This window comes from Bos grunniens, chromosome 21 (assembly GCF_055505025.1).
Source record: "Bos grunniens cultivar Pamir isolate PY7600 chromosome 21, Bosgru_T2T1.0, whole genome shotgun sequence".
In the NCBI taxonomy this organism is placed as follows: Eukaryota; Metazoa; Chordata; class Mammalia; order Artiodactyla; family Bovidae; genus Bos; species Bos grunniens.
In genome coordinates, this window is record NC_141185.1 from 42,437,652 (window position 1) to 42,447,016 (window position 9,365).

Genomic DNA, 9,365 nt, shown 5'->3' on the forward strand with positions numbered 1-9,365 from the left:
TTTTAAAGGGAAATTAGCGATGCACATGACAGCTCAGAGAAATTCATGTTTAGAGCTGCCTTGCTGGAGAATGAATTCCATGAATGTAAAACCAAATCATGGAGAAATAAATAAACACATATTTTTTAAAAATACTATTATATATAGGGTTATGAACAAACTCAGACACAAGTGAGCAACTGGACAACAACAAATCACACATAGATACATATCTATCTCCCAAATGAAAATTCTAAATGCCACTAGTGGTCTCCTACTTCCTGACTGTTGACTAATTAGAATTTGTTGAGAACAAGTACCTAAGTATTTCACAGCTGAGTGTTTTTTAGCTGAGTTTAGTCCAGGGGCTGCTGCTGCTGCTAAGTCGCTTGCAGGAAGTGCAAAGAACCCATGATACCTCCAAATGCAAAGAGGAAAACACCTTACAAACCCAGCAACGACAGTTGCGCTGGGCGGCAAGCTCCCAGGCCCTCTTGTTGTCCCCATGAAGGCCCCAGGGTTACCTGTGATGTGTCCATAACTCTCCAACCACCAGAGCTCAAGGTACACAGTTCACCACCACCAGATTATCTAAGCACAGGCTGAAAATGAGCTCCTGAATTGTATCTATCACATAGGCTTCCCTGGTGGCTCAGCAGTAAACGCGTCTGTCAATGCAGGTGACATAAGTTCGATCCCTGGTTCGGGAAGATCCCCTGGAGAAGGGAATGGCAACCTACTCCAGTATTCTTGCCTGGAGAATCCCATGAACAGACGAGCCTGGCAGGTTACAGTCCATGGGGTTGCAAAGAGTGAGACATAACTGAGCAACTGAGCACATGTACACACCTATCACATAGGTGGTCACAAGTCCTAGTCATGCCCACCCAGTTTAAAAATAAATCTTATGCAAACTGGGCCCCATTGAGATGTTGAGGGGGGAGATAGGGAGGATGCAGGTGATAGGGGATTGTGGGGGAGGGACATCATGGGCTCTGAAGGCTCACCAACCAATCTCAGCAATGCCTGAAACAGTAGCAGCCTTAAGCAAGTCACCACTGCCTGGTCCTAGGTTACCTCGCTGCCAAGTGAAGACATGCCTCTCATGCTTGGCAAAGAACTATTTAAACAGCACATACTAAGGAAGAGAAGGCAACACACAGAAGTGCCCAATGAGGGACTTCCCTGGAGGTCCCTTGATTAAGACTTCACCTTCCAATGCAGGGGGTGCAGGTTCAATTTCTGGTCAGAGAACTAGAATCCCACATGCCTCACAGCGAAAAAACTAGAGCATAAACAACAGAAGCAATATTGTAACAAATTCAATAAAGACTTAAAAAAATATCTCCACAACAAAAGAATCTTTAAAAAAAATAAAAAGTGCCCAGTGATGTGTATTTCATCCCAGTCAGTTTCTCCATCCAAAACCACCTTCAAATGCCAGAGTGCTTCCATTTCCAGAAAACCCACAAGATGCAAATATCTGTGTGGTCAGGAGATGCCAGCATCTCAAGCCTGTATTTTGTCTCTTTAATTTTGATCCTTCATGCATAAAACCACAGATGCAGCCCCTTATATCAGAACAGCACCTGAGAGTGTAGGAAGCATGACAGTCTCCCACTAGGCTGCATGTAAAGCCAGCAAAGCTGACCCTTCAAACTCCCAGTAAAACGAAAGAAGCCACAGCCAGCCTGTGACCACTGGCATCCAGGAAGCTCTGGCCGAGCACCAACCTCTCACCTCAGTTCAGTGCTGGACTTCTTCTGGGATCAAAACCAGCCTGGCAAGTGCTATCAGGCACCTATGACAGAGGCTGAGAAAGGCGCCCAGGGCTGGTGGCTCACCCAAGGCCCCAGAGATCAGTGACAGTTGTCCTCCTTATAAAACCAGTGGCCCCTCCAGTGGGGCCAGAGCACAGGTAGGGAGAATCAGGTGGGGAGAATCAGGTAGGGAGAATAAGAGGAAAGACCAGTTTAGAAACTTAGGTGAAGAAAGTAGGGAACTTGAGCCAGAGGGGGTCTTATTCCCAGCACATCCATGACCGACCGAGGTGAGCACAGGCACAGCCTGAGAGCTGACCAGCCAAACAATCGAGAATCCCAGAGGAGTTTCCATGGAGGATCAGAACACCCACTACTGGGGCTGGATGGCCTTCCGGCCATGTGACATCTGGCCTGCCCCACCCCCCACCTCTCCATCACTCTCTCCTGCCAATCCAGTGTAGGCAAGGTTCTGCTGGAGGTCTGGGAGGGACCAGCTGTGAATGCAGCTGTTTTTAGGTGTGAGGTCTGGGGAAGGGAGCAGCAGGGCACCAGGCTTGTACTGGAAGGAAGCACGATGCTCCTGGGGTTTCATTCATTCATTCATCCATTTAACAAGTTGGGCTGAGGGTCAACCAGGTGCCAAGCACTATTCTTGTTCCAGGGACACAGAAGTCAACACAGTCTCTATGTTGGAGTGGTAAGAGACAGAATAAAAGTATATATATCATAAATTGTGTTAGGTCCTAAGAAGAAACACAAAGCAGGGTTAACATGAAAGGCAGAAATGATGCTAATTTATGTAGGAAGCTGAAATACAGACAGAGAAGTGAGGGTTAACATGAAAGGCAGAAATGATGCTAATTTATGTAGGGAGCTGAAATACAGACAGAAGTGAGTGAGAGAGCAAGCCAGGTGGACATATGCAGGAGGCACATGCCAGGGAGATGGAAAGCAAGTGCAAAGGCCCTGAGGCAGGCAGGAGCTCAGCAAACTTGGCAACTGACAGAGAAGAAGGGAAAAATCCATATTCATCTGGGATGATCAAAGATAGACACGGGCCAAGGTGGCAGGTGGGGATGGGGTGGGGATGACACAAAGCAAGCCTGGGCAATGAGCCTGCCTGACGGCATGGCTGGGAGCGAGGAAATAAACCTGCAGAAATAAAAATCAGGCTGAGGGTGTGGAGAGGGCCCTGGGGAGACACTGCAGGCTTGAGTGAGGGACACCAGCCCAGCCCAGCCCGGGACACCCTGCAGCTAGCATAGAAATCACAAGTCAGGCAGCAACAGCACCTGCCGAAACGGGGTCGGGGGTTCCCAAGAAGACTCGTGAATCTCAGCCCCACCGAGACAGCCTGGCTGCGTGACAACAAGGTCGCTGTCCTCCCTGGCTCCCTTGTGCATCCAAAAGGACTGGGAGAGAGGAGGACTGCCCACAGGAGAGGCAGGGAAGAGGCACCCATGACAGCCGAGTCAGCCCGTGCCTGCAGGCTGCTCTGAGGCACCAGCTGGAGCCAACCCAGGTGGTGGGTGGGGCCTCGAAAGGGGCCAGAGAATCCCCCTGTGGGCACACAGCCAACTATCAACCACCAACTGGGCACCTAGGCCCCACTTGGTGAACAATCATCTCAGACATGACCAACGGGATGGAGCCACACAACCGTCAGTGTCCACGTCACTCCCCATTCCTGCCAGGTCAGGGCTCAGGAACCCCAGCTCTCTGCCACTTTCTCAAGGCAGAACGCTGCTTTCTGCCACTTGTTCTGGAAGGAAGCCCTCCATGCCAGCTCAGGGCCTCCCTCTGTGGCCACCTGCACCCAGTCCTCCAAATTTCCCCGACACAAACATCTGTCCAAGACTTCAGACCCCAGTGTGACCAGAGGCCCTGACCTGCTGAGTCCCTGGATCAGGTGCTCAGGGCTTAGGATGGGGAGGAGTGCGCAGGCGGAGCTGAAGCCTGGTGGGAGGGGAGGGGTTGTGCTTGTGCCCTGGGGCTCCTGTCCCTCCACAGACCTCAGGGCTGCCCAAGTCAAACAAAGCCCAGCCCCAGGCAAACTTCCCATCACACGAGCTTTTCCTGAGTTCCTCAGCTGTGTCTAGGAAACATTAAGGTGTTTTGGCACTCCCTCTCAGCTCCAGGGGTGCGACTGGTGTCTTTTACAATTATCTTTTATTTTTATCCCGCATTTCTTAGCTCAGTTGGCAAATTGGATTATTTATGCGCCTCCATTTCACAATACATCCCCACCAATTATCCCTGTGAAACTAATTTTTTTTTTAAAGGGTTAGAAGTACCAAGGCAGAGCCAAGTTAACAAACCACAAGTCCAGCCCAGGGCAACCGGGAACACAAGCAAGAGGCCAAAGATTAAGAAACTGACCACACAGGCTTCGTCCACGTGCCAGTGCCCACCCCACCTCTCTTGTTCACACAGGCAGGAACGCGCGTGCGCGCGCGCGCGTGTGCACACACACACACACACACACACCCCATCTGGTTCAGCCCACACTTCTCCCAGGCAGAGAAGCCCAGTACCCTGGAGATGGGAAGGCAGGCAATGGGGGAGGGGCCCGACCTTGCTCCCCAACCAATGAGCAGAGGTCTGGAGAGCCAGGCCCCACAGCAGACTCTCAGGGCGCCTGTCACTAGGGCCACCACCCAGACCTAGTGCAGCTCTGGAGACCCATCCAAGGGTCTCTCTGCCAGTGCCCACCCAGGAGGCAGCCCACTCAGCAAGCTGACTCCTCAGCAAGCTCCAACTCGCTCACTAACACCCTGGACACCATCCTGAGTGCCAGCAGGCTCCATGCCAGGGTCATTTGCTGCTCAGGAGCCACCAACCCCCTTTCCTGAGTGCAGATGGAGGCAGGACGGACAGCCCCCCAGCAGTGAGGGCACAGGGCAGGGCATCCTGGCTGGAGGACCCTCAGTGTCCCCTTAAGAATGGAAGCCCCCAAGAGAAGGCAAGACCCTCCCCCTCACCTCACCTCACCAGAAGGACCACTAACCCAGAGGCTTGGGAAAGGAGCCATCCACCAGGCTGTGGGTACCCTGCAGAGCAAACTGAACGTGTACCCCAGGAAAAGCTGTGTGGTTCCCACCCTGGAAGCCTTCAGGTCATTATTCCCAAAAACATTATTTTTCTCAAAGAGAAAGAAGGAGGGCATGTGGGGGGCGGTATTCTCAGAAAAGGGACAGAGGCTGAAGAGGTCAGGGACAGCTCAGCCTACGGGATGAAGGGCACAAAGGAGATTCCCCACTTGGGGGTTGACCGTCCCCACGGCCATTTATGAGTTGGCTTAACCACCAGATTTGAGGTTGGCCCCTATCAGGCCGGATCCAAACATATGTGAAAAAAATTAAGTCTTCCTTCTGCAAGTAAATACTAAGTTGAGACAAGCAGGTACAATCTCAGCCTCCATGCTCAGCGAGGCTCGGGAAGGGTGGGCCCCTAGCTACCCTCCCTCGGCACCGGGTCCAGGGCAATTTCGACCCCCAAGTCCCCAGCCCCGCGGCCTTGGCACACCGAGGCCCGCTGCCTGGCCCGCCCGGGGCACAGCCCGGCTCGGGGGCGGGGGCCTCGCCCTTCGCATAGACCATCAGTAGCAGCCAGGCCGAGGGGAAAGGGGCTGGGAAGACGGGGCAGGTTCGCGCCGCGCCCCCAGCCCAGCGCTGGCCGCCCAGGGGAACCCGACTGTGGAATTTTTAACTGAGGAGTTTCTCCCGCTGGGCCTCGTTATAAAGGAAAAGGGTGGAGGGCTAGAAAACCGGGGCTCGGCTTCCCGAGTGACAGGGAACCCAGAAAAGACCCCAAACTCGGGAGTTACCGCCCCTCACAGGGACTCAGTACCAGTGCCGAGAGGGGCCGCGGAATACTCCAGCGGCCCGACCAGCCCGGCGGGACCCGAGCGGGCAGCCGCCGCGGGTCTGCGTCCCTGGTCTGCGCCTAGTCGCCCCTCGCCGCCGCGCCCCCGCCCGGGATGCTCGAGCCACCAGCTCGGCCCCGCCGCGCTCGCCCGGTCCGTACTCCTGATCCGCGCGGCGCCCCCCGCCCGCAGCGCCGCCCGATCGCGCCCCCCGCGCCCGTCCCGGCGCCCCCAGGCTGCGGCCGCTCTGGGGAAGGGTCGGCCGGCCCGAACCCCGGTTTACCTGGCCCGAGCTCCGGGCCGTGCGGGTGCACGGCCGCCGCCGCTGTGTCCCCAAGGCCGAGCGCGGGGCCGCCGCCGCAGCTCTTTGTGAGCCGCGCACCGAGATGCTGCCGAGCCCGGGAAGCTGGATAGCGGCGGGCGCGCCCCGAACGCGGCATACGGCACGCAGGGCCGCTCCTGCCCGGCCCACGCAGCGGGGCCCGCGGGCGCACCCCGCACCGGCCTGCGGCTGGACGCCCGCGCCCCGCCCCGCCCTGGCCTCGCCAGCGCCCCTCGCCGGGCGAGAGCGCGCGGCGGGAAGACCAGGAGGAGGACAAAGATGCGTGCGCGCCCAGCCCCCTCCCCGAGCCCTCGCCCCGACTCTCGGAGGACTTGCGGGGGGCGCACCTGGGGCCCAGGTCCTGTGGGGCCGGCCTCGAGGCCCTGGAGAGCACAGATTCCCCGGCTCGCCTGGCACCTGCAGGATGAGGAAACGCGGGGGTCTAGTCCTCCGGCGGGTGGAACAGGTGACAGCGAGGTACCCCTGCGCCGGCACCTGCCCCGGGCGCCACGCTGCCCCCTGGTGGGCTCCCTAGCGCATGTGACGGAAGGTCCTGCCCACCGCGCCCTGTTCGGCTCTGCGCAGAAGTCGCGGGGAGATCACGGCCTCTGAGAGCCCCCTCTGGAGGGCAGGCCCCCAGCGCCACCCCGCCATAGATCACTGGCTGCGTCCCAGGCCCCTGGGAACCATCCCATCACCCCGTTCCCAATATCCTGTGCTGCCCTGGCCTGACCACTGGCCTCCCCTCCCCCAGGGCCTCACCCCAGCCCTTTCCCTCCTTGTCGTCCTAAACGGAGAAGGACCCAAATCTATACACTATACTCCAATAAAATTAAAAAGAACTCAAGTGACTCGATTCTGCCCACCCTTAGAATCTAGGAAAATCTGCCCAACTGGCGGCCCTTCCCCACATCTACGAAGCCTCTTTTTCCTGTAAGGTGGATGTTCAGTGTCCAGAGGTTAGGATGTGGGCATCTCGGGGGTCATTGTTCTGTCGAACAGACGTCTAGAAACGCCTGTTCCGAGGAGCTGTGTACATCGTGGCTGAGGATCCCAGCCAGGCCAGCACTCAGCCGGGGCTTCTGACCTGGGCTGGTGTCTCTCTGCACAACTCAGTTTCCTCCACTGTTAAACGGGGAAATACCATGACTTGCCTTCAGGGATAGTCACAAGACTTGGTGGCACATGCACACCTCTGAACCCAGGGTGTAAAATGAGCCAAATCATGCTGGTCACCATTGCAATAGTGGGTGCTGTAAGATGTTGACGTTCTCCAGTGATGGTTTTTGTCTGCTTGGCATTCTCCAGAAATCTCCCACCTAACCCCAGCTCCATCCATGTGGTTCAGGTGAGGCTGAGATGTCTCAACTGACAAACTGGATCCTTGCTTCTTCAGAAAGTGGTTGTGAAAACTGATTTCATCATTAATCATTTATCTTATAAAAAAAAAAATCCCTGTGCCAGACACTGAGAAAACTAATTCAATGCACCCCAATGTTCACTGCAGCACTATTTGCAGTAGCCAGGATAGGAAGAGAACTTAAATGTCCAACAACAGAAGAATGGATAAAGAATATGCGGTATACATACACAATGGAATATTACTCAAAGGAACAAAATAGGGTCATTTGTATATGTGATGGACCTAAAAAGTCTCTCATACAGAGTGCAGTAAGTCAAAAAGACGAAAACAAACATCCTATATTAACACATATATGTGAAATCTAGGAAAATGGTACTGATGAACCTATCTGTAGGACAGCAATAGAGACACAGACACAGAGATTGGCCCTGTGGACACAGCAGGGGAAGGAGAGAGCGGAACAAAATGAGTAGCTCTGACATAAATACATTACCATGTGTAAATTAGATAGCTAATGGGAAGCTGCTGTATAGCACAAGGAGCTTAGCTGGGTGCTCTGTGCTGACCTAGAGGGGTGGGATGAGAAGATTAGGTGGGAAGGGAGGGATGCCCAAGAGAGAGGGGATATATGTATACATACGGCTGATTCACTTTGCTGTACAACAGAAAATAACACAACATTGTAAAGCAACTATATTCCAATTTTTGTTTTTCCAAGTAAAAAGAAAAAATTCTGGTGGCAGACACTGACCTGGGCCCTGGGCTGCAGCAATGGCAGACTGGCTGGAGGCCCGCTCCTGGTTCATAGGCAATAAAGGCCCTTGTGGGGCAGACAGAGGAGCAGCCTGCACTGTCAGAGTCACTGGGGGAGCAGCCTGGGAGGGTGGGATGAGATTGGACTGAGCGGGTGAGACATGCTAACACCAGTGCCCTCACCCAGAGCTTGGCCACAGCCGCAGATATGATTTAATCGTCAACTAGTTTGGCTCACTGAGTCCTCCCATCCTGCTGAAACAATTTTGTGTTTAAGTCTCTCTGTTTAAAAACAGCCAGTGTGGATTGTTTCCCCGCCTGGACTCTGATTCACACAGCACAGGTACCAATCATGGTCCCTGGAAACAGACCCTCTTAGATAGATTCTGGGGTAAGTGCGATCATGTCCTGGGCCCTGGACACAGTACTGAGCTCTTTTTTTCTTTTTTTTCCCCCCTTTTTAAAGATTTTTCTGTTGTGGGCCATTTTTAAAGTCTTTATTGAATTCATTACAATATTGCTTCTGTTTTATGTTTTGATTTTTTTGGCCACAAGCATGTGGGATCTTAGCTCCCCAACCAGGGATCAAACCTTCATCCCCTGCGCTGGAAGGCAAAGTTATAACCACTGGACCACCAGGGAAGTCCCATGCTGAATTCTTAATGATGGGAAACAAGCTGCCAATAATCCAGGCCACAGGGCTTGCCTGGTGGCTAAGCAAGGGAAGAATTCGTCTGCCAATACAGGAGACGTGGCTTCAATCCCTGGGTCGGGATGATCCCCTGGAGGTGAGCATGGCAATCTACAGCAGTATTCTTGCCTCGGAAATCCCATGGACAGAGGAGCCTGGCGGACTACAGTCCTTGGGGTCACAAAGTGTCAGACATGACTCAATGACTGAACAACAGCAACGATTCAGGCCACGCCACCTGCAATTGGACAACGTCCTTACTAAAGCCAGAACTCAGGGCAGGGCAGGGGATGAGGTGGGGAAGGAAGGGCAGGTGACTTCAGCCCTTAAGGTCAGTAAGGTGATGCCAAGACTGTGCGGTGGGTGGTCTCTTACTACACCAGAGACCTGGCAGAAAGAAAAACTACATACTCCAGGTTAAAGCTTGGAGCTTACAGAAAACCAGAGAATTTTTATCAGACCCCCCAGAGAATCTTTTATTTGCTGTAGCCATAGAGATAACCTTGCCAAAAGTCAAACACGGGCTTTGTGAATATGGCAGAATTACAATGTCATTTGAATTCAAAGGCTTTACAAGTGTCCTATGTGGACATGCTTTGGAAAGGAGCAGGACCCTGAGGTCTGGGATT

At 54.0% G+C, this 9,365-nt stretch overlaps 1 protein-coding gene across 4 annotated transcripts in view; it reads right to left on the reverse strand.

Annotated features, from left to right (window-relative positions):
* Positions 1–6,158, reverse strand: part of APBA2 (amyloid beta precursor protein binding family A member 2) — a 138,554-nt gene extending 132,396 nt beyond the window's left edge. Inside the window, exon 1 of one of the 4 annotated variants that reach the window (XM_086364123.1) lies at positions 5,891–6,158. The gene's annotated coding sequence lies outside the window, so the exon portion shown is untranslated. The remainder of the gene's footprint in view (positions 1–5,890) is intronic. The other 3 variants (XM_086364124.1, XM_086364120.1, XM_086364122.1) reach the window with 3 other exon arrangements.
* Between the last annotated feature and the right edge of the window lie 3,207 nt (positions 6,159–9,365).